We start from the raw sequence: 25,719 nt of genomic DNA, 5'->3' as shown, positions 1-25,719 counted from the left end.
AGAGCAAAGGAGCACGGAGAATGTCTTCTGATGAGTTCAACTTCCTGCTTGACAAAAGCTCTCGTGGACACAAGCAGGGGAACCAATCAGACACACACTTCTGTACTCATTCTCCTAAGTGCGGGATCCAATGGAAAAACTAATATATGGACAGAGGAAGCACCAAGCAATAATAGTGAGGAGCATGTGGACAGGAGAAGGGATCACCAAAGGAGGACGTTCCAGAGACCATAAAAAGAACAGGCCAAAACTACCCCCCATGGATCCCCAGCTCTGGGGCCCCTTCTCTCCAGAGAAGTCTATCTGTTACTTTTGCAACAAACCTACTTCTTGCTTGCTACCTCTGTGTCCTGTTCTTCAATTCTTTGCTGAACAGAGGCAACGAACCCAGCACCCCAGCACACCTGGCTTGTAACATTACTAGCAACATTCTGTATCTGTTTTCTACATCTCAGTTTTTTCACTTGACCATACATCTCAAAAACGTTTCCATCTCAGCACATGGGGAACCCTCTCGTTCCCTTCCTTGAGTTACTGTATTTCTGTCTCATGGTCTTCCTTCATCAAGGTCATTGCATCCTTTGTAGAGGAAAGGGCTTCATCAAGGCTTTAAAAACCATGGCAAAGTATTCACTTGTTTTATCTGTGCATGGGAACATTTATCTGATATGTGTTTTTCATCTGTTTGTAAATTTTACTAACCCCCCCTCCCACTTTTTTACTTTATTCTGAAAATAAATATCCATCTCCCTATTGTTTTGGAGTTATGGTGGTTCATCATCAACTTGTGGAACTTTTCTGGACAACTATTTGCAGAAAGAAACCCCTGTGGGAAGGAGAGATTGGACAGTCTTTGTGTTATCTGTTTTCCTCAACTGGAACTTTCTCTCCTTACGTGCGGCCACAGATTCATATTGCTTCCCACAAGAATGGCTCCTCTGTGTGCTTTGGGTTGCTTCACTGTGTTCTGGTTCCAGGAGCTTTTGCCCCGAGCCCTGCTCACACTAAGGTGTCACAAACAAAGAATGTGTCTTCTGCATTTCAGAAAATGCTCCTCACCAGCAGGGAATGTACTTTTGTGAGCCCTTTCTAAGGTGTGCTTCCCCTTAGCCTGCTTATCACTTCTTTTGGACATTTTTCCATATGGTTTATAACTAGTCTCAACTACTTTTATGATGCTCACACATGAGCTAGAGACTGCACATTATAGTTTTCTCCGAGTTTTAAAAAAAATAAGGTCTGTGGTCTGCAGTATCTTTCTATGCTCCATAGTTTTGGATGACTTCCAGGAGCAAAAGTGGATAATGCTGACTTATGCCATGTTCATCCTGGAAGTTACCACTTTCTTTCTGAATCTTCATAAACCATCTGTTTAATGATAAGTTTTAAGAAAACAAAAAAGTGCTAAGGAGCAGTAGCCAACATCTGCCTGGAGTTTTGAACTTTGCCCTTTTTGTTGTTACAAACCAGGATAATAGTCCTTTGCCTTCAAATATTTGTATTTTTAAAGTGTCTCAGAGTATAACTAGGCAAGTGAATTTAAATCATCTTATTCTTTCATTATTTTTTTCTGAAATATACTGAGTTTCATCCTCATCAGTCATATTTTTCTACCATTTCTTCTTCATTGCCTCTACTAGGCAAGAAGGGACCAGGTGCAGTGTTGCATGCCTGTAATCCCAGTGGCTCCAGAGGCCGAGGCAGAAGGATAGCAAGTTCAAAGCCAGCCTCAGCAACTTAGCAAGGCCCTGAGCAACTTAGCAAGAACTGTCTCAAAATAAAAATAAAAAGGGCTGGGGATGTGTCTCAGTGGTTGTGCACCCCTGGATTCAATTTCCATTACCAAAAAAAAAAAAAAAAAAGGCACACCATTTACCTTATATCTTTATTGTAGTTCTGATATTGTATTGCTATTATTTGCATATCTGTGAACCTCCCAAGAAGAGAGACTGAGTCTTATTCTATCCTCTACCTTTCCTCACTTCGTATATTTCAGAGACACAGTAATGTTGTGCAATGACTAACCAAAGGAAGGAGTCACGAGCTGATGATCCCACTCTCACTAAGAACTTAGTCTGGCGCAATTCAAAGAAGCAGCTAAATCACAGGGAGATCAGTGGAATAGAGGATGAGGACCAGGGGTGGGAAGGGGAAGTGCTGGGGAGCATATTGGCCAAATTGTATACTTGTATTGTGTGCATGTACAAATACATAACAAATCCCATCATTGTGTACAACTATAATGCTTCAATAAAGTATGTGGGGGAGAGAAAGCAGCTAAGATATTATGGACACCCAATATTTTGTGAGAAGAAGAAAAGAAAGGCTGGAGAACTTTACCTCATTAGATCAACAATCTCGAGAGTGGATAAAAGATCAGGTTTTGGAGTCTGCTGTATCCTGGTTCTGCTCAGTCTATTCTACACATGGGTTGGCTCATCAGTGACTCTGGGAAAGCTAATGAATCTGTGTAGCATCTCAGTTTCCTCAGTTTATCATCTGTAAGGTAGCATTTATAATCATCATCTCACCAGGCCCTTACAAATATTAAAAGAGAAAACATCATATAATGATTAACACAGAAAAAGTCCACAGTAAATCTTAGTTCCATTTCCTTGTCCCTTATTCTCTTTCAAACTCTGAATGTACCTCTTCATATCTTTGTTTTAAAATTCTCATATTTCCTGATTTTTATATAAGCCTCGGTGATTCCTGAATGTTAGTATTTGGATGCCATTTTTTTTTTTTTTCCAGAAAGGTTGCTGTCCCTTTGTAATGTCTTGGATAAGATCTCCATCTTCTTCTTTTTTTTTTTTTTTTATTGTAAACAAATGGGATACATGTTGTTTCTCTGTTTTTACATGGCATAAAGGCATACCATTTGTGTAATCATAAATTTACATAGGGTAATGTTGTTTGATTCATTCTGTTATTTTTTCCCTTCCCCCCACCCCTCCCACCCCTCTTTTCCCTCTATACAGTCCTTCCTTCCTCCATACTTGCCCCCCTCCCTAACCCTAACTCTAACCCTAACACTAACCCCTCCCTCCCCCCATTATGTGTCATCATCCACTTATTAGTGATATCATTCTTTATCGTCAAATATTCTTTTAAACTCTGAACTCCTGGGAGAAGTCCCTATGCAACCACACGGTGTGACAATGACTGCCCTTTTCTTCCCCTCCAGGACCATTTATGATTATATTGTTAGCATTTTATTTTTGACAGCCTCCCATCATTCTGGAGCTATCATTCATTTTATTGCTCTGGCAATAAAATAGAACATATATTTTTTATGAACTTTATTAAATTTATATCCCTAAAGTTCAAAGATGTGGTCTTCATGGATTTTTTTTATCATGTGCACCGAAGAGTAGAAGCAATTTATGTATGTCTCCCTCAGTGTATCAAATTTGTCTTTTAAATTGTGTGCATGTACTCTAATAATAATAACAGAACTTAATAATTTTCATACATATAAATGCTTTCTATATACACATATACATATATATATACATGCATAGACAGACCTGTGTGCGTACATATATTATGCAGAAATTCATGTATTATGTATTTTGTAAGATACACAAAAATAGAAATAAAAAGGATGCATGAAAAAATAGAGTGATGATTGGATCTAGCTCAGCTACTTATCCTGTGCCAAAATATTTTGAAACATTATTTAAAATTTTTGGATCCCTATGAAGGCCTGCTATACCCAGGTTTGGCAGGGGATTTAGTTTAAAGAGAGTTTGATGAGGTTTGTGGTTTATAATACTGGAAGAAGTGCTGATCAAAGAATTAAAGCTTTGGAAGCTTCAAGTGCTACTCCTACTGGTCATCATTAAACTGCTTCACTGTGGGCTTCATATAAAATTGAACCTCTCAACAGCTCTGTATTTTGTCAGTTGTATCAGAAGGAATTATGGGAAGAAATTGTCGTGCACAGTGAAGTTGTAGGGTGTGGTGGTACAGCTCTAAATGGCATTTCTTTGTACCATAATGTTAGATTCTTCTAGATCAGACATATGCATCCATCACATGGTTGGCATTTACTCACTGAAATTGTACTACATTATTTAGGATGGGATTAGAGTCTTACTGAGCTTTCCCTCCCATCTTTGTAAAACCTAAACAATTACTTTTACTCGTAAGTAAACATAACAAATATCCAAACTTTTAGTTGATGATTAGAAGCTAGCATTTTCCTGGTGAATCTATTACTGTTTAATATGCATTTGGTAAACAACTCTTACAAGATACTGCAAACTGGGTGCCTTAAAGCAATAGAAATTTTTTTTCTCTCACGGTTCCAGAGGCCAGAGTCTGAAACCACGGCATCAGCAGAGCCATGCTTCTTCTGCAAGCTGAAGACAGGAAGTTATCTTGTGTCCTTCAACCTCTTAACAATGTCTAGCAATTCTTGGTGTTTTTTGGAGCTACATCGCTCCAGTCTCTGCCTCTGTCTTCACAGCGTCCTCTTCCCTATGCTTTTCTGTGTGTCCTTTTCTTGTAAGGACATTAGTCATGTCTTCGGGGCCCATCCTAATCCAGTATGACCTCATGTAAACTTTGTTACCTGTGCAAAACCCTATCTTCAAGCAAGGTCATAGTCACAGTTACTGATAATTAAGACTTGAACATAAATTTGGAGGGACACAAACTAACTAAAATTTTTAAAAGAATCATTTAATATTTTCTTCCACTCTCTAACATATCATCCTTCTTTCTTTCTGGGGCAAACTCATACCTGCTTGCAGAACACTGGTCTTGAGTCCATGTCTGATGAGGCTGTTACTCCTTCCTTTATTTCCCGGTAAATCCCCCAGTGATGCAGATCATTTTTTTTTTTAACCCAGTTTCCTGCCACTTGTGTTTGTCTATCCCATTCTTCCTTGCTGGTCAGTTTTAAGATTATCTCCCTACCGAATAAAATATTATTTCCAAAGATATGTCCTACATCTGTTGTTCCCAAGTATCCAGTATCTTGGATATTGCAAAAAAAAAAAAAAAAAAAAAAAAAGTTTGTATACAAAGCATTGATTTTGTCTTCAATCCTGAACTAGGTATATTCCCTCTTAAACCACTTGCTCTATCTCTATTAAGTTTAAAATGAATAATTCTGGAAAAGAAGTAGGATTTTTAAAAAATGTGCATTGCCAAGTAACTGGTTCAAAAGAATTAATAATTATATAGATTTCTGTGGACACTTGTGGAAGATTTACCAATATTAGTCACTTAATAGCATGGCACTTTGTTGGATTTGGGGTAGGCCTCCTGATCTTGTCACTAGTATGACAGTGCTCCTAGAGTATATTATTTTCCTGCAATTTTAGGTGAGAACATGTTCACCTTAGGTGAATCATTAGGAAATCAGTGAACCTAACAATCCTTTCCTCACCCCCTAACCCTGTCACATGTACACTGAAGGACTTTGACAACAAATCTCAACTTTTTGCTGATCAAGCTGAGCCTGACATATCCCATTTTTTTTCCCTCTGGTCAGGAAACACAGGACTCTGATGATGCATAAAGAAGAGGCATGGATCGTGAAGAGTGAGGGTAAATCAACAGTGTTATCATACTTCCATTCTGAAAAAGAGCCTCGCTAAAGACCCTATAGCAAAAATATATGCATTGTTCTTCCCAATCACAGCAAGAACCATTCAGTTCTTAGCTGTGACAAACTGGATTCAAATATGCATCCGTAAATATCCTCCTGCATACCTCAGAGGACTTGACTTTCTGCCATAAGTTCTACATCAATTTCTTCGACATTGTTAAGAAGATGCCTTTCATTTGGCAAAATGTATAGAAATTCCTTGTTCTGACTTATTTACTAGGTTGATCTCTTAGCCTTTCTGTGATTCCAACAAAGTTTGAGCCTGTTCTAAGGAGCACATTGTCCCTATGCCTAGTTCACCTCCACTCTACCTTCAAGTGTCACAATGCAGTGAACTACAGGGTCTAAGTGTCTAAGAAAAATTTTAAAATAAAAAAAAGTTCAATTTCTGAACATGAAACAATTAAATGAGTTGCATAGGTTCAAAGGACATAATCTTAATTGATTGTTTAAAAAAAGTGTGACTGTATTTTCCTCTTATTTGGTTTGGCCCCAATAAAATCTAGAACTTGCATCAATGGTTTCAAAGGATCTGACAATGTAATTAAACCTAGCCAGGCCACTCTTGGCAATGATGGAAGGGGAGTGGGAATGAAGGACTTATGTTACTTACTAATTTCTGAAATTAAAAAGAAGCCTAGTAATAAAGGAAATTTGTATAAAAATTATTTGTAATATTTTTACATCAAAGATTTGAATATTAGGAATGAGAAAAGAGGTAATGAAATTAGCACTTTAATACTTTGTAAATGAGGAAGTGATTTTATAGACACTCTGGAACATGTTTTCACCCCAACTCTTAGAAACCTTAAATATGTGTATATACTTTAACCTGGTGAGACCACATCTAAGATTTTATTCCAAGGAAATCATTTTAGATACAATTTAAAGATACATCACTAGAATATCCTTTACAGCATGTCAGTTGAAAAATTTAGATTTTTGTTGTTACAAGTAATACTATGTTATTATAAAATATGAATATCCAAGAGTGGGGAATTATTAAGTAAATAGTGCTTACATTTATACAATGCCACTTAAAAGTTTTCAAGAATTATAATATAGGATAAATTCTTGCTTATGTTAAATAAAAGAAAGACTCAAACAATTCTGAAGCATCATTTTGGCAAATATTTATCTTTATAAATACATAGAACAAATATTCTATAATGTTAGCTATGAGAATCTTAGTCTAGTGGCATTATGGCATATTTTCTTTGCATTTCTCCTCTTTTTCAGTTTTTCTACACTGAATGTAATGCTTTTATCATCAGAAGAAATATATGTACAGTATTAAGAATGACTAATAAAAATCCCACAAACATGACTCGTTCTGATCAGTCATCAAGGATCTGTCTCATTACTTATTCTTATCAGCCTGTTCCTCTCACTGTAATTACATGAGCCTTCTTCTGGGGCCTCTTAAAATCAATCACATCTGTTAGCTGTTTTGCATCAGTGTGAAATATAGCTCAACCAATCCTTCCATGATTAGGATCATTTTGGTACTTCAATGAAGATCCATAAAGCATCTCTGTTGCTTAAAGCCATTTTCTGTCATTGATGTTGGTAAAGCTCACCCCCCTACACATACAAAAGTGCTTTGATCAACCAGAAGTACCATTACCTTTGTAAATTTTAAATCAAGAAATTATAGCTATCAAACTCTTCTAATGAATAAACAAGGCTTTTGATTGCCTCTATCAACATTAATAACATCCAAGTAAACAAACATGGACACATGTAAGATACCACACACATTCTTATAAAGTAAGGTGTATTTAAAAGATGCTATTGATGAATGTGAACAGCAAGTGCCTGATGAGATGATGTGTTTTTCTCTGTACAGAAAAAGCTATGACATTCAGATCATGCCACTGGTGAACCATACAGGTTTCAGATCTGGGAACATGCTCAATTTGAAGAGTCCATTCATTAGGTAAGAAATGCGCCTATTCATTTCATACCTATGTGTATAAAATCTCAATTGCCCCTATGACAAGGTCAAGTCCGAATAATTCCATCTTTCTTAAGAAAAGTGTCACTAGTGCTCTTCCTCTCTAAGGAGATGGGTTCTGATGTGGATTTGGAAGTTTTATGACCCATTTAACAATGCAGTATATCCCAAACTGGTACCCAAAGAGTCCTGGAGGGTCCTGTGAAGCAAATTTTCATGGCAGCTGAGTTATAATGAGCTGTGTGACCTCAGGCTAAGTTACTTTCTTTTTCTGGAATTCAGTGTTTTCACTTGCAAACCATGGAGTTTAAAGAGGATCTCTTTTGACTTTCATTCACTAAGGAATGACTTATTCCAATACACCTAAATCATGAGTCCATTTACATTACATTCTTGAGGCTCATCTGACATGAAGATCACATAAGTTAAGGCACATCTCTCATTAGGAGCTATGCAGAACTTTGTATGATAGAATTTGCCATAATGAGGTGGGCCCAGAAAATCTTTTGGAAAACAAACCCCTCTTCCTTACTCTTCTCCAGTATAAGCCAATCAAAAATCCACAAGTGAAATCTACTACACAAATAAAACATTAAATATTCGCCAATGTTGATTTCCTTACTAAAAAGAGATTTTCCCTCATAATGTCTCCTCAAAGCTTTAGTTCTAGGTACCATGTCTCAAAAGTATTGAAAGGTTTGAAGAGAAGACTCAGGAAACCAAAGCAAGAATTCTTTGGCAGAGATGGGAAAGTGGAATTTTGACCCTGAATGTAATTTTGGCCTTGTACAAGGAAAAAAAAAATGCAAAACTACAGTGCTATTATTTGTGTGCAAGTTGTCACACATGATGTGACTCTGAAAGCCATGCCTACTAGAGGTATGGATCTCTAATTCTGAAGAAAGGGAGGAGTCCTTGCTCCATCCACGCTCAACAGGATCCTGTCACTTAAAGCAAGGGGCACAGGTTTTGGTCTCAGAGAGAACAGGCTAATTATTCTTTAGCATGCTGACTCATGAGACAAATTATTTAACCTGCCTAAGCCTCAGCATTCTCATCTGTAAAGTGGGACAAAAACATATATATTGCTGGAATTTTGTAAGAATTTACATCACACATCCAGGTACTTAACAGTTCATATAATTGGTTTTCGAAAAATGCTAATTTCCTTTCTTTCTCCCTCTTCTTCCTGTTCTCGGCTTCCAACTCTCTCAATAAGGTAAATAGATGATGATTTGTTGTTCATTCCAATTATAATCATTTGAGATTTTTAAAAAGAATAAGAATATTTGGAGAATTTTAGAAAATTCACCTTTTAAAGGCAAGAACCATATAAATTAGTAACTTTTGAGTCCCATCTCCATTTCATCATACAAAAACAAGGCTCGTACCAGAAAAACCTCTGGAGACAGACCTGGGAAAGGGCAACCCCTGCTTTGCAAGAAGGCACAAACCACAGTGGCCCCAAGTTCCCTGTGAGGGCTTGTTGGAGATCTAGTGATGACATAAGATGGTCATGCCCCCAGTCACCTGTGACAGACTGTGAAGGAGGGACATATGACTTTCTTTTTCCCTTTCTTTCCATTCAGCAGAAACATTAATTAAGTAGAGGAGAGGACTTAAACATGTGACTGTCCTGTAGATCCCAGATCCTAATTTTATTTTTTTACTGTCTCTTTCCTAATGTCTGGGCCTCAGCATCCTAGTGGAGATGTCAAATAAATGAAAGAATCTTTAAAGAGTTTGGCATAGAACAAATGGTCAGCTAAGTGCTTAATAATGGAAATGCCCCTTTTCCATCTCCCATCTCCACTTTAACTTCCTGTTGCAATAAGCAAGAGGTGTGTGTGTATGTTTGTGTGTGTGTGGTGTATTGGGAAGAACTAAAATAAGTAATATTACCCATAGGAATTATTAGTAAAGTAGCAACAAAATACATTACCTTTTCTCAGCTTACTTTTTGTTGGACCCATTTTTTAGGACACCATTAGTCCCTACTGATAAACAAAAGCAGAAGACTTATTTTTTTTCTTTTGGCTGATCCCCAGTATTATCTGAGCATCAGTGACATGCTAAAAAGACCTCAAGATCAACAAATAACTGAGTTACTAAAAATTAACATCCACCATTGCACAAAATGTAAAAGTTTCTATTATACCTTGGGGGGAGGTTTTATTCTGAATATTAATCAAAGCATTTGAAAATAAAAGAAGATCTAATGGTTGTTTCTAAAATTGAGCAAGAGAACAAAACCACTTTATCAGAGACAGAAAGCTTCTAGGTAATTGGATTTTAGAAGACCCTCGAGTATAATGCTTCCTTATTCAGGCCCCCATGGTCTGTGTGGGATCACATTATGCTAGGCAGCAGGATAGCACCACTGACTGGGTCTGGGACAATCACAGGCTCCTGGAAGCTCACTTTGTAATGGAAGGAAAGTGGGCACCAAATGGTTAACTGTACAATTAAGGATGTCACCACAATTGCAGCAAGTGACACGAAGGAGAGATAGAAGGTGCTTAGAAAGTGTTCCTGGAGTAGAGTTTACCCATAAAGTAAACACTGCCAGTATCCCAAACCCAGAAACAGCAGGTGCAGCCTTAGAGCACCAGAAGGAACCCAGTGTCTCTTTTACAGGAAGTGGGGCACACAGCTTGCCATGGGAACTTGAAATCCCACATTACTGAGAACCCTGGCAGACCCCACTTTTATGGCAAAAAACTCCATTATTTGTCTGTGACCCTTCACACTTGATGCACAAGCCATTGTTCACAGTCCGTGAGAATGATAAGGGACAGACAGATGCGATTGTTGGAAACATAGATTAAGGGAATGATTCTCTAAAATGGACCCACTGTGCTGACTCCCTCATGCTTTCACTTTTAAAAAGCAATTTACCCGGCAGCTCTGCCTGGCTTAAGTCCACACAATATGTTACATTCCTCAGCAAACTACAAGTTGTCTGCAATAGAAATGTGGGCCCAAAATAATGTCAGAAAGAACACAAGTTACCCTGAAGGGGAGACTTTTGTGACCCTTACACAGATCAGATCCTAGACCTCAGGGAGGAAAGCATTATTCCTCCTGACATAAACTCTGTAAGAACAGGTTCTAATTAGAGCTGATCAGTATGGGTCAAGTGACCTAGAATGGTCATGGCAGTGGGGACTTGAAAGTCTGATGTCATCCTCTGCCACTCAAAAAAAAAAAAAAAACTCGAAAAGTGAACCTGACCAGGACTCCAGAAACTTCGCTGGGACCCACAATAAACCTGGAGGACCGGAGAGGCACGCTTCCCCTCTCCTGTCTGAGAGGACTCACTCTTTCCCTTGAGAGTGCTTCTTTCCCCCTTTTCTATCCCTTCCAATAAACTCTTGCCTGTTACTCTGAGCATCGTATCTGAGATCTTTCTGACCTGATTGCAAGAATTGGGCTTTGAAGCCGAGCAGGGGCTCTGTGCTGACTCAGTTTTGTGGAAGACCCCAGCCCTGTACAGGAAGAGGGTTACAGAATGAGTGTGGAATGTCCATTTGATGAATGAGTGAATCAGTGTGGCCCCACAGAGCTTCTCATGGGTCCTAAATAACAAAGCTTATGGACAAAGTACCATCTCCAAAGAGCTTCTGTCTTCCACACCAGCATCACAAGCCAATCCTCTATTGTGTTCACAGCTTCTCATAGAACAGTTGATCCTTCTTTCCCCAAATACCAAATTCTCTTTCTTTCCTCACCTTCAATATTTCTTAACTTCCTCCTTTTTCTCCCAACTAATTTATTAGGCCTTTATGATGTGTCAGGCTCTGTTCTTAGTCCTGGAGAATAACAGAGAATGAAGTAGGAACAAGCTCCCTAATTTTGTTTCAAGAGAGTCTTTCAACAGACATCAAAACAATAACCAAAAAAGATAACATAGTTATAAGTTTTCTGAAAAAGATAAATAGAATAATATCTACCTGATTGCAAACCTTCCTATAAAACAATAGACCTGCCGGTATTAATGAATGTCAGACACCTGCATCAAGAGCACAGAATTCAGAAGCAGACCCTAATGCAGAGAGTCAATTGATTTTTTGACAAAGTTGCAAGGATAATTCAATGGAATTCAGTGAAAATCTTCTAAAACTTGATACTAAAATCATTGATATCAGTATACAATTTTAAGAAGAACTTCCATATCTCATAACATCTACAAAAATTGGTCTTAAAGAGATTGTAGATTGAAACGTAAAAACTAAAAATATAAAACTACTAGAAGAAAACACCAGAGCAACTCTTGTGACCTTGAGTTGGACAAAGATTTCATAGCTATGACCCCAAAAATTCAAAGGACAGGTGTCACCGCCTGCAGCAACAATCCTGCGGATATTTGTTACTGCCTGCAGCAACAATCTCGCGGTATTTATGGGAGGTGGACTGGAAATAAACTACTTCTATTCCTGAGCTGCTTCCTTGCTTGCTTATTCTCTAGCTTGTAGAGGAAGATAGGCTTGCTTGATTTTAGAGGAAGAGAGGCTTTGAGAGGGAGAAAGACTTCGCTTAGAGAAAAAGAGACTTGCTACGCTTTCAGAGATCTACTTCTTCTTAGAGTTCTGCTGCTTCTTCTTAGAGGTGTGTCCTGCATCCTGCAAACTAAAGGTGCATGCTAGAGGTGCGTGCTAAAGGTGCTGTCTATCAGTGGTGCTTCTTAGTGGTGCGTCCCCATACTGTGATCTGTGATCTGCGACCTAGAGATGTGTTCTTAGTCCTCCGCTCTGCAATCTGCCATCTGCCTGCTGCTTTCTGCCTATTGCTGCTGCTGCTTTCCGCCTTCTGCCTACTGCCCGCTTATATTCCCTCCAAGAGGCGGAGGGTAGGGCCACGCCATTTAAGCGAAGATCAGGCAAGGAGCCAGCTGCCCAAGCACGGCAAAAGTCAAAACGAGCAGGAGCACTCGGGAACACATGTGCACGTGTTGTGTGTGTGGACTCACTTGAACACAGCCAATGATAAAGCACCTGAGTGTGTCTATGTTAATCAACCTCCTCACTGCAGATGTGATCAAAACAACTTCTGGCTGACTGCCAGGTGCCATCTTGGCTTAGTCCGCATGGCATAGCCCCCAACAGAGAGGGGGAGAAATTTTGATGGAATATATTTAATAACTTATAATCAAAATTAAGAAATTATAATCTATGAAAGACACATGAAGAGAATGAAAACACAAGTTACACACTGGATGAAACTATTGTAAATCACAAATCTGAAAAAAAAAAAAAACTTATGCCCCAAATCTACAAAGAATGTGTAATGTAACACTTTCCCAAGAAGAAGAAAACAACTCAATGATTAAAAGGGAAGAGGTTGAAAAATTTGGACAAATACTGCACCAAAAATGATGTAATATTAAATAAGCACATGAACAGATGCTCAGGCTCATTAATCATTATGGAAATACAAATTAAAACCACAATGAGATACACTACATACCTATTAGAAAGGCTAACATTCTTTAAAAATCTGACAATGTTAAGTGCTGGTGAAGATATGGAGCTTCTGGAATTCTGGTACAGCCACTTTGGAATACACTTCAACAGTTTCTTATGTAAATATTTGTTTACCATATGACCCAGAAATCTCACTCCTAGGTATTTTCACAAGTGGAATACACAACTTGCCTTCATGCTAAAAACTGTGTTTGAAGGTTTATGGCAACTTTATTTGTAATCATCAAAAACTGGGAACAACTGAAATAACTTCTAAATGGAGAATGTTTGTAGTGGATGGATATAATGGAATAACACAATAAAAAGGAACAAAGAACTGATAATTGTAATGATATGTTTGCATTTCAAATACATTGTATTCAGTGAAAGAAGCCAGATTCAAAAGACTATATACTATCTGATTCCATTTATATGTAACTCTGGAAAAAGAAGTGGTGGCATCCAAGTAGAGATCTGTCAGGAAGGAGGAGATGTGCATGGAGAAACTTCTAGGAAAGAACAGTAAGGACAAGAGCCTAAGGCAAAAGAGCCCATTGACTAGCAAAAAATAAGTCATAGTTCACCTTATGCTATAAACCTATAGAAAAGAAAAAGTTCTTTCAATGAACAAAAATCTGGATCATTGGCTGAGAACTGAATTTAAGCTAGGCATAATTAAACTTACTAAATATAGTGTGTAAAAATAGATTTTTAAGACTGCCCATAAAAACTCCAGGGAAAGGCTTTGGGGTGAGAATAGAGAAGGAAGGTGAAGAGGAAAGGAAAGAGAAGAAGTGAAAACCATGCTTCCTTGCTTGTAGCTTTGGCTCAGGTCAGAACTTCATTACTTTGCTGTTAATAGAATCCCCTTCTGTGTTTTAGGTTTGCTTTGAAGACAGTAACAAGTCAAGCAATAAGTAAAATGAAGGTCTGAGAAGGCCATCAGCTCCCAAGTTCATACTTCACCTTTTTTGCGTTCTAAACATTTCAAAGATGTTTATTCTTATTTAATTTTTATTTCATTTTGAATTTTTTTGCTCCACAACTCCAAAATTCGCAACCTCTTATTATTATTTTTTAAATTGACAAATCTGTTTCTTGTGACTTCTTGGACTGTCTCTTTACAGTCTTATACAACTGTATAAGAAAAATATTTTCAAAGTTTTTCTCTCTTTACAGTAGTTCCCCTTATCTACAGAGGATATGTTTTGTAATCCCTAGGGGGAATCCTGGATAGTTCCAAACCCTCTATGTACTGTTGTTGTTTTTTTTTCCCCAAAAACAAGCCTATAAAAAAGTTCAATTTATAACTTAGGCACAATAAGAGATTGACAATAGTAATAAAATAGAACAGTTATAACCATATCCTATAATAATAGTTATGTGAATATAGCCTGTTTCTCTCCTCTCTGAGTATAGAATTTAACATTTGTTATTTCCAGACTACAGTTGATCATAGGTAACTGAAACCACAGACAGGAAAACTGTGGTCAGAGGGGACTTCTGTACCATTATTCTAGCAAAGGCAACAGCTTTGCTTTAAATTTTGAAGATTTTTAAATAAATTTGACAAAACTCTACCTCACATTTATATATGACTTATGTAAGAGCATGGTAGGAGTGAACCTCTATTCACGAATTTAATGTTACTACTTTTGCCAATATTTTCAAGCAATCAAAAACTAGTTCCTAGTTTGGCAATGTGTTAAGAATCTTTGCCTTATTCATATAATGAATAACTACCATGAATAGTATAATGAATAGTACCATGTCAGAAATGTCCTTCACTGGCATCAGTTGATGGTTCTGTATGTTGTTCAAATAAATGAATAAATAAATAAAGATGAAACCTTCACCAGTTCTTCTAGGCGCTATGTGTGACTCCAGTGAGTCTTCTTCTTTAAAACCTTTATTATGTGTCACATATCAAATGGTGATGAAAAATGATCTTTCCAAAGAGCAGGTTTTCCCCCTGCCCAGACAACCCTTATGAAAATGGGTGTCACATGAGTACACAATCTGATGAAGGCCACCAGGCAACCTGCTCACTCTGTAGGGAGAGCTGGAATGAACAGCAGCTACATATTCTCATCCATCAGTTCATCACCCAGAGCGTTCTTCTCTCCACTCCAGTGCTTAGCTTATTCTGATCCCTCCATTTGAAAGGGTCTTCCCCTCCATCCGCTCGGGCAGTCTGACAACACTGCCAGGCTCAGGTCAGTCCAACCTCTCCAGCATGCTCTGCTGACCACCCCACACTCACTAAAAGCAGCTTTCCCTTCTTAACATATCCTAAGACCCCCTTCATAGAGGCCTTTCTTGCAGTGTTCTATCACTTCATGCCCTAAACATATACACTTTTTCTTCTATGACATTCAAACTTCCTTCATTTTTTAAATTTGCCACAATGCTAACAGTATGCCTAATGCATTGAAGGATCTCAAAAAATGTACACTGATTAAACAAATAAGTTTATACTGAAGTTGAGAGTAACTAGAAAGATGAAATCAGGCCTGACACTGTTCAAATCGCCTTTCAAGTGTGGTAGGCAGAAAATATAAACCTTGGATTATAGAACTATAATTTGGCCACCACCACTGCCTGCTTCACACCCAGGGCCGACATTCATAATCTGTCCCAGAACTTTTTCCCCACCGAACCCAGATGTGGCCTCACTTTATTCCAGCCTTCACTCTAGGAAGCCATTATCAATTTATAGAAGTGGGTAAAAATGAATCACCCATGGCATTTAACTGATATATTCTTTCTCTTTAAACAAACCTGAAGACCTGTAATATTTATAGATTTGTAACTTTGCTGAAGCACAAATTTGATATATGCAATAAGGGGGTGGGGTAGTAGCAAAATAACTGACTTTGTTAATTACTCAAATGATGTATCTCCATAAAAGCAACAATCCTCCTAAACTATTTCTTAAAAATTGCTTTCTGTGTTTTTTACCTAAGTTTTGAAAATTTAAGTAAGTTATTAGTAAATACTTGTATAAAATGATATAATTCTAGGGCAGAGTTTATTTCAGTGGGGGTATTTAGTAATTACTAATTATTTCAACCTTGTATTTATAGAATTTGGAACCCATGGGAATTGATATTAAGGTGCTAATTTATTGTATTTTATGCGGAAAATTATTTCACTGTATTAGCTGCAAATTTAAAAGTGACCTCAAAGCAGATCTTCTTTGAGGGGGTTAGTTTTGTGTCATCTTGACTACACCAAGGGTAGAGTAACCATTATTTCTGGGTGGATCAGTGGTGGTGTTTGCAGAGGAGATTAGCATTTGAACTGGTAGAATCAGTAAAGTAGACTGCCCTCACCATCATGCAGTCTGTTGAGGGCTTGAACAGAACAGAAAGGTAGAGGAATTCATCTCTTTTGCTTCCTGCCAGCCTGCTTGAGCAGGGATATGGGTCATCTCTTGACCTTTTTCTAAGATTTATACCATTTAGTTCCTCTGATTCTCAAGCCTTGGAGGTGAACTAAAATTATACTACTGACATTCTGGGTCTCCAGCTCGCAGGTAATAATGGGACTTCTCAGCCTCCATCACTGTGTGGGCCAATTCCTCATAATCTGTTCTACACACACACACACACACACACACACACACACACACACATACACATGCCTGCATATTCCCCACAGGACCTAGCATAGGGCCTTACACAAATGCTCAAGAAATATTTGTTCCTTGTGATTTAATTTTTCAGTCTCAAGTCCACTTAATTGGAGAGGTCAACAGTTGGCCATGCTCAAGGCAGGCAGATAATGCATTTCACATTGATCTTGTAATCAAATGAATTCTTAAAAACTTCCCTCGCCATGCAAAAAAGCATGAAATTACACATTAACATAGGTCATTCCAAAGCTCAAACTTATTAAATTGTTGGTGTCTTGCACCCCAAACCCTTGGAGGTAATGTTAATGTCACATTTTTATTATAACTTGACATTTCCACTATATTCAAAGAAACTCAACTGCATTCAAAGAGACTCATCAAAGAGCCATAGACAATGCAGGCTTCATCATTTGCAGGTCTTAGTTCAAAATGAAGATGTGGATCTGCAGCTGAAGTGAGTAAGTCATTCTCCCCTTTCTGTATGCCTACTGCTCCAAACTACAGTGACCTTCCAGAGACTGCAACCTCTCATATCCTAGATTGGAAGTGGGCAAGAGGGCCACATGGAGTTACATATTGAACTCATTGTAGTACTGCCAGCCCCTTTGGGGACTGGCATTGCCTTGCCATATCCTGTGATATAGCAGGACACCTGCCAACCCTGACTTTTCTTGTGCCTGTGCCCAGCACACCTGCTCCACCCTGGGCAGAAGGCAACAAGAGAACTCCAGCTCCCCCACATAAAATGACCTAGTGGCTGCAACAGTCAAGGGGGAGGAAGAAGGAAGGGGAGCCAGACAGAGCCTGAGATTTGACAGGTGGATGAAACCCATCCCAGAAAGGCAGTACAAAGGCTGCACACCAGGAGCCAAAGCTTAGACCCATGGCCTGTTCTGCACTGGCCCATCATACTTACAAACACAAATTCAAAGATAAAATTTAAGAATTAAGGATTTCAAGACAGTGATCCCAGAGCATGAAACCACAAACCCTTTCAAGCTTGGGACTCTATGTTATTGTACTGATTACATGTCCTGGCTTGGGTGTGTGGTATCTTGTTTAAAGTGAACAGTTCATTTGGGGAGAAGACAAGCCCCATTTTAAGAAATGCTGTCATATATTCCTAAAGTGCAAGAAGTAAAATCGAGAATTGATAAATGGGATGGAATCAAACTGAGAAGCTTCTTCACAGCAAAGGAAACAATAATGTGAAGAGAGAGCCTACAGAATGGGAAAACATCTTTAACACACACACAGCAGATAGAGCACTAATCTTCAGGATATAAGAAGAACTTTAAAAAGTTAACAGGAAAAAAACAAATAATCCAATCAATAAATGGGTTAAGGAACTGAACAGACACTTCACAGAAGAAGAAATACAATCTATCAATGAATATATGAAAAAATGTTCAACATCTCTAGCAATTAGAGAAATGCAAATCAAAACTGAGATTTCATCTCACTCCAGTCAGAATGTCAATCATCAAAAATACAGGCAACAATAAATGTTGGCAAGGATTTGGGGGGAAATATACAGTCATACATTGCCAGAGGGAATGTAAATTGGTGCAACCACTATGGAAAGCAGTATGGAGATTCCTCAGAAAACTTGGAATGGAACCACCATTTGACCCAGCTATCCCTATCCTCAGCTTATACCCAAAGGACTTAAAATCAGCATACTACAGTGATGCAGCCACATCACTTATAGCAGTTCAATTCACAATAGCTAATCTATGGAACCAACCTAGGTGCCCTTCAACAAACGAATGGATAAAGAAAATGTGTATATATGTATATAAGATGGAATATTACTCAACCTAAAGAATGAAATTATGGCATTTGCCAGTAAATGGATGAAACTAGAGAATACTATGCTAAGCAAAATAGGCCAATTCCAAAGAACCAAAGGCCAAATGTTTTCTCTGATATGCAGATGCTAATTTACAATAAGGATGGGGGAATAGAGGTAATATGGACTAGACAGAGGGAAGTGAAGGGAAGCAAGGAGGAAGGGGTATAGGACTGATAGTAGAATGAATTGGACTTTATTAACCTATGTGCATATATGATTATATGACTGTAACTCTGCATCATGTACAACCAGACAAATGAGAATTTATGGTCCATTTATGTATGCTGTGTCAAAGTGCATTTTACTGTCATGTATAACTAATTAGAACAAATAAAAAATATGTAAACATATAGAACAAAGAAATGGTGTCATAAAAATGATACAGTTAACTAATGGATGGGGAGAAACTGGACAATGAGGAGGGTGGCTGCTTATTGTGCCAGTGCTCATGACTCCGCTGAACCTTTCTCCCCATAATATATGCCATGGTGACTTTGCACTTCACCTTGCAGGCAGGTACTAAAGAGCCATTTGGCATTTCTAAAATGTAGGAATGACACAATGGGGGTTGCATCACAGATGGATCTCTGTGGTGACAGTGTGCAGGTGGGAGTCAAAGAAGTAGAGACTCTAGGTAGTCAAGTCATCTAAATTCTAGATCTACTGTTGCTGAAAGTGGCCTTATAGCATGGTAGCTAAAGGCTTGGGCTCTTTAGCTAGACACACCTGTGTTGGAATCCTCATTCTGCCGTTTTTGAGTTGTAGAAATATGGGTCCGTTCCTCACTTTCTATGTGCTCAGTTCCTTTATATGCTAAGACAAAAAAGAATAGGATTCTTGTGAGGATTGAAGGAAATAATGCATAAGACTCTTGTGAGAATTGAATGAAATGACATATATGAAACATTTAGCACAATGTCTGGCTCATTAAGTGTTGCCACTGTTATTATCACACGAAAGGGATTATTTGTTTCTCTTCCCAGTTCCATGTTTATGCCCCTTCTAAAACAGCTGTACTTCCATGCTAGAGGAAGGACACCAATATCTCCCTCCTGAAACCCACAATTCTTTAAGAGCAGAAAGGGCAACTGCATATTCCCTCTCCTACTTTATAATCTCATTCTTCTACTCAGGGGCAGCTGCCTTAAAATCTAGCTGTCAGATACAAAATGACATCCACTTGACTGGTGGAGTCCCTGGAAGAAATTTAGAAAAATCCACTTTCTGTTCATTAGTTAATTTTAAATGTATTGTCTTTCTAAGGAAATCTCATTCATTTCTTCATCCATTCAACCTCTTTTACCCTTGACCAAAAAGGATATAGAAAGGAAGAACTAACTGATGATTTAAGGAAGAAATAAAAATATATTCATTTAATATTTGCAATATAATGTACTCATTGAAAAGAATTCATCAATGTTATTATAATTTAATAAAGAAAGTAATTCATGGATATCCTACTTATAGGTAACTTATCAGAATACAGTTTGGAGAAAAAAACAAAAGCAGTTTTTCATTGGAGGCACCAAAGGCAGTTAGTACCATGTCTCAGGTATTGGAAAAAATCTAGAAATTAGAGTGAAAAGAAAAATGTTCATCAAGACAAAAAAAAAAAAAAAAAAAAATCCAGGACCATGTTCAACCAAGAATGGAGAAGTTAATAAAGGTGAGGTTTGAATACCATGTTCCAAGTTTTCATGGGTATGAAGAAAGGGAGGGGCAAGAATCAAACTGAAAACACCTGTGGAGGACTGTTCTGGCCACCTGCATTGAGCAATGGTCAAATGAGGAGTGGGTATGCTGCTCTTTCTCTTTGGTTCTCATGGTCGGTTAGAGAAGTTGGTGTTAGACTAGGATAGGACATGGAGATTCAGGTGGTATCTGGAGAAATACTACTCAACTATAAATGTGCATGAGTAGCTTGGTGATCTTATTAAAATGCAGAGCATCTCACTCAGTGAGCCTGGGGTGTTGCTTGAGATTCTAATAAGCTCCCTGATAATGCCAGTGCTGCTAGCCATGGACTACACTTTGAGTTAGCAAGGAAATGTGTTCTGTTGAAATCTCCTGTTGGAACTTTCACTATAACTCACTTTTTAAAGTTGTTCTCTTATTCTCTTTTTCCACAAATCACTATCATATTCTTAAGCCAGAACCCCAGAGCTACAATTTCAAAAAATGTTTTTCATAGTGAAGATGCTGAGAAGTGACTAGATTCAGGATCTACTTTGGAGACAGTAGTAGCATTACTTACTGATAGATTGGTAGTCAATAGGAGAGGGAAAGAAGAATCAAGGTCAACTCCTGGGTTATTGGTCTGAGAAATTTGGTGCCATTTACGATATAAAAGACTAAAGAAAGAGCATGCTTGGGAGGGAAAATCAAGAGTATGATTGTGAGCATGTTGGGTCTGAGATGACCTTTTCCCATCAGTGTGGAGCTAGGGAGCAGACAGACATGTACATCTGGAACTCAGAAGATTTCTCTGGAGAGTTGAGAGCATATTTATGGCAATGAAAACAAAGTACTGCATGAGATTCCTTTGAAAATAGTATGGGGAACTAGGAGCAGAGAACTCCATCATTAAAAAGTTTGAGAGAGGAGAAGGGGTCAGCAAGAAAGACAGTTTCACCCAGTAAGGAAAGAGGTCTGCAGTGACATAAAACAAAAGAAGAAACTGCTTCAAGAAGGAAAGATGAACAATTTGTGTCAAATGTTGCTCTGGGGTTAAATGTGCTGAGTACAGAGATTTGACCATGGGAATAAGTAACATGGAACTTATCAGTGATCTTAACAAGAGTCACATCATGGGTGAGGGAGATGTGTCAAAGTCAGAAGATACATCTAGTATATAGACAGCTCCTCCTAAGAGTTTTGGTGTGAGGAACATCAAGAAATATGGTATTGTAGCTGAGTCCCCATATCAGAATCTGTGCCTTCATAATGTGTGTGACACCTCATGCTCTCCAACTTTGGCTGACTTAGGACCCCACCTTGGTCTTTATAGACTATACGTGGACTAACAGCTATTCCTGAATCTGAACCCTAGACTGGGATCACTCTTAGTACAATTTTTTTTTTCCTACCAGATTCTCCACATAAAGTAATAGTAAACCACATGCCCAGGAGAGATATGGACAAAAGGTGAAAGAAAATACATAAATCTTTTCTTCTGAAACCAGAAAGGTTCTATGTAGCTGATAACAGTCAACAAGAATGCTGGGGCCCCAAATGGCATGGCTATCAAGAAGCTCAGTGGTCCTGATAAGAAAGTAAGAGTCCTCACATCAACAACCCTTAAAAGCAAGAAGCTTGGAGTGTTGGAAATCATTTAAATTTAATTTTTGAATTGTCTATACATTCACATGATTCAAAATTCAAAAAAGTAAAAAGTATAAATAATGACATCTTGATTGGGCTCCTGTTTCCAGACTTCCAGTCCACTTCCCCAGTGAAAAACAATGATTTCAGTTTTTGTCCAGTCTTCCATGCATATATGCAAATGCATGCATATCTGTCCCTCTCCATCCTTTGTCAAAACTGACACCTTCATTCTACTCCACATCTTCATCCATTTGATGCTTGGAGAGAAGTGGATTTTTGTAGCTTCACCTAAGAGCCACTGAATTAATGATAAATATTTTGAGGGGAAAGCAGTTGTTTAATTACATAGTAGGTGTGATAAATGGAGTCCAAATTGAGTTCTGATGTGTCTTGGAGTGCCTGTTGAGTGGAATTGACTTATAAGGTAGTGGAAGATACCTGGGAGAATGAAGGTAGGAGATTCCACACTTATGCCTCAGCATTCTTACCCAAGTTCCCAGGAATGTCATGGAACTTTTCCATCACCAGTGTATTTGCTCCCCATCATCCCCTCCCTTCTGGCACTTCTGGGAAGGCCCTACTCTCCTGCCAGCACACCCACGGGTCTTTGGCTGGCTGGTTCTGAAGTTAATGAGCTGCCAAGATCACCACCTGTCTCCTGTCAAAATTGGCTTTATATTGTGAACGCCTCTCTCTTGGCTGATCATCCTTGCAATGCCTCCATCAGGCTTTGTCATGTCACCAGGTCCCCATGCTCCTGGTTTGAAGATTCACCCTTAGCTGCATGCCTGAGCCCCTGTCTCAGAGGGGGCATGTGATTCTTGAATGTGAACCAATTCTAACATTTAAAAAAAATAGAGCCCAGTTTTTTAAATGACCATTTGACATGCCAAGTGAAGTGAAGCTCATTTTCAGATGATTCCCAGCTGTCACAACAGCATTGCGCTTGAATGGCTCAGTCATCGCGGAGGCGAGGAGGGCAATTTTATTTCACATTTGACCTGATAACAGGAATTGTGATTAGAAGTCAACCTGAGATGCTTAGAACAGCTACTTGTAATTACATCAATTAACACGTGTACTTTGCTTTATTGTTTGTGAAGCAGTTTTGTGCACACTGTCAAAATATGTAAGACGGTGAGCGTGGCTCCAAGGAGAGAACAAAACTGAAATATTTTATTACCTAAGCTGAGAAACAGGGAGGGAACAGACAGGTTTCTACAAAAGAGGACGTCAAAGCAGACCATGGAGCTAAACACAGAAAAGGAAGCATTACCGATGTCAAACCAGAGAGGCTGAAATGAAAACTCTGCCAACTCAAGAATCTGAGATAGACTTATCATGGGAGGAGGGTCAAGCCAACATGAGGTCCTAAAGTGTTCAAGACCAAGGGGTGCCAAACCACTATCTGGCCAAAGTAGGCTTTGTCTTCTTTAATTTATAGCATAGATAATACATAGCTTTGTGTTAAAATATAGCAACTGTGGATAAACCAAAAGAGAATAAGCAGTATATTTAGGCTTCTATGCCCAGTATCTTTTCTGGCCACATTTTTAGGAAAGTTGTCTGGCATTCATCTTGGCCAATGGCCTCATTTTGCAGCTTTTCTCTTTCCCCCAAATTGCTTAGTGCTTCCCTCTCTGACCTGCTTCTTCTTCCAGTGGCTTGGGAGTAAACATTTCCCTAACTATTGATGGCTCAGCAAAGAACTTAACTGATGATATCTGCATTTTCTGGAGAGTTAGTACTCATAATTGTCTCTAGTTTTAGAAGTTGAATTGCAGGATACATTCATATATGTTGTGAAAGAATTCAGGTTGATTCATGTGATGGCATTGAATGCCATGCAAACTCATGGTGATTTCATTGTGCCAAAAACCTGGTAATTTTTAATAAGTATTTTTGTTATGGTGCTTTCCCTGAAGAGTCTGCAGTGACTGGCTTGCATGTTTCCATTCTGTCACTCCATTTGCCAGTCAGGTTCCTTGCATACAGTAGGTATTCAACACCCATTGTTCTCTTTCTTACAATGTGATGAAGCTCCACTGTGAAACTGGCTGATCCACTAGGGTTTATTTCCCTTTCAGGATGAAGCCCTGTTCAAATGACAGTGAGAGCTGAATTGCTGAAGATCATCTCCCCCTTGAAAATAAACATGTGAGGATGTGTTAGTGTTAATGGCATGGCTTAAATGTGATTGTGTGTGGGATATGCTTGTGGGCATTATTACTTTATTCCTAGACTGTTGGTTTTTCCCAGAATGGAGCCCTGTTCGCCAGAAGCAAGCTCTTGGGATTCTTTCTTTTCTGACAGTCTTCCTCTCAAGACTCCCAACCTCCAGAAGTTTTACCCATTTTATGATGGTTGTACCCAAATGCCTTGGTGAACATTGATCTCATTTCTCAGAGAAAACTAGACTCCTGTCATATTGGGCAGGAATAAAATGGAGGTGATCTTTCCAGAATGAAGACCAGGGGTGAATAAGGGAATGGAAGGTGGGCAGGAACTGGGACCAAGGAGATTAATGCTGGCATAACGTTTCTAAAACATGCTTAAGGAGATTCCTCTGGGAAGTTCTAATCATGTTAAGTCTGAAGCCACCCCAGACATTGTCCTGGTCCAGAGATGAAGTGAAAAGCAAGATGGGCACAGGAAGCAAGAAAGGAGAATGATAGCAAAAAGGAGTTGAATTAGAGGAAGAAAGGGAAATTGTAACCGGAATCAATGGAAATGGTAAAGATCTATCAATACCCTTTTTCTCAAGTGACTGAAAAGAGTATCTCTCATCTATACCCATTTGCCTATCTACCCTATCCATCCATCCTATCCATTTGCCAAAAAAAAAAAAAAAAAAAAAAATTCAAACTAATTCCTAAGGATAAGTTGTAAATGATGATATAGTATAAACTGTAATTGTGCAAAATAACACAGAAATACAAGAATGAAGAAAAAATGGATCCAAGAGGGAGGCTGACCACACAAGTTGCTATGGCTGGAACACTGTACCTAAGATTGCCTGTGGCAGTGAGAGGCAGTGGCAGAGAGTCTTGCCACATCTGGGGTTTGGGTCTGGTGTATGTCTTCCTGTCCAAATGTCTTGCTTGAACTCAGTCACACCTGATGGGCATTGTGGGGTGGCTTATCTATGCAAGGAGGCAGGGGGAAGACAGATTGAATGTGTGTGTCTGTGAGTATTATGTATGTTAAAACCCAAATGCAAAACTTGCATCAGTTGCATTAGGCAAATTAACAGAAAGAAAGTGCCTAACTATATGGAGGAAAAAACTTGTCCAAGGTTATACAACAGCAACATTAATTTTTTCAGAGCTCAAAAAAATAGGGATTTTTAAAACCTTTCTTTTCAGAGTTAAAAAAAAAAAAAACAACAGATTTAGAAGTATGTTGACAGGGCCTATGAGGTTCTTTTCTTATCTGACATCTCCCTCTACTGACAGTGCCTTCTCTCATTTTTCCCTTGCAACCCAGCAGGGAAGTCCTTTGAAAGTGACATTCCTATGAAATGCCTTTGAGTCCTTGCTCAAAGATTGGAGAAGGTCCAAGTTTTGGTGGGGAAGATCATAGGTCCATTTGGGATGTGGGGACAAGTTCAATCAGCAATAGGGACACATGTCTGCAGCTTAGAAGAGAGACCTCAGACAAAGACAGAAGTGGGAGAGTGGTCAGTGGGAGTGGATGAAAGAAAAGAGAAGGAGGACAATGCTCTGACCTTGAAAGTCTCTAATACAAAAAGGTCAGGCAGATGGGTAGGAACAAAAACAACACATTCTTTCCTCTGAATGCCTTTCTTCAGCGTCTCCTACTGCTGGCCATCCATCTTTAACTGGTACAAACCCAGTAGCA

General features: G+C 38.6%; 1 long non-coding RNA gene across 1 annotated transcript in view; it reads left to right on the top strand.

The window, feature by feature from the left end:
• The window catches only part of LOC306645383, a 109,109-nt gene extending 102,173 nt beyond the window's left edge, over nucleotides 1-6,936 (top strand). The window contains exon 3 of the long non-coding RNA XR_013759631.1: nucleotides 5,507-6,936. This is a non-coding gene — a long non-coding RNA (uncharacterized lncRNA). The remainder of the gene's footprint in view (nucleotides 1-5,506) is intronic.
• The last annotated feature ends 18,783 nt before the right edge of the window (nucleotides 6,937-25,719 follow it).

This window comes from Sciurus vulgaris (genome assembly GCF_902686455.1).
Source record: "Sciurus vulgaris genome assembly, chromosome: 15".
NCBI lineage: Eukaryota > Metazoa > Chordata > Mammalia > Rodentia > Sciuridae > Sciurus > Sciurus vulgaris.
The sequence above is the reverse complement of the archived record's forward strand: the minus strand, read 5'-3'. Positions and strand labels throughout refer to the sequence as shown.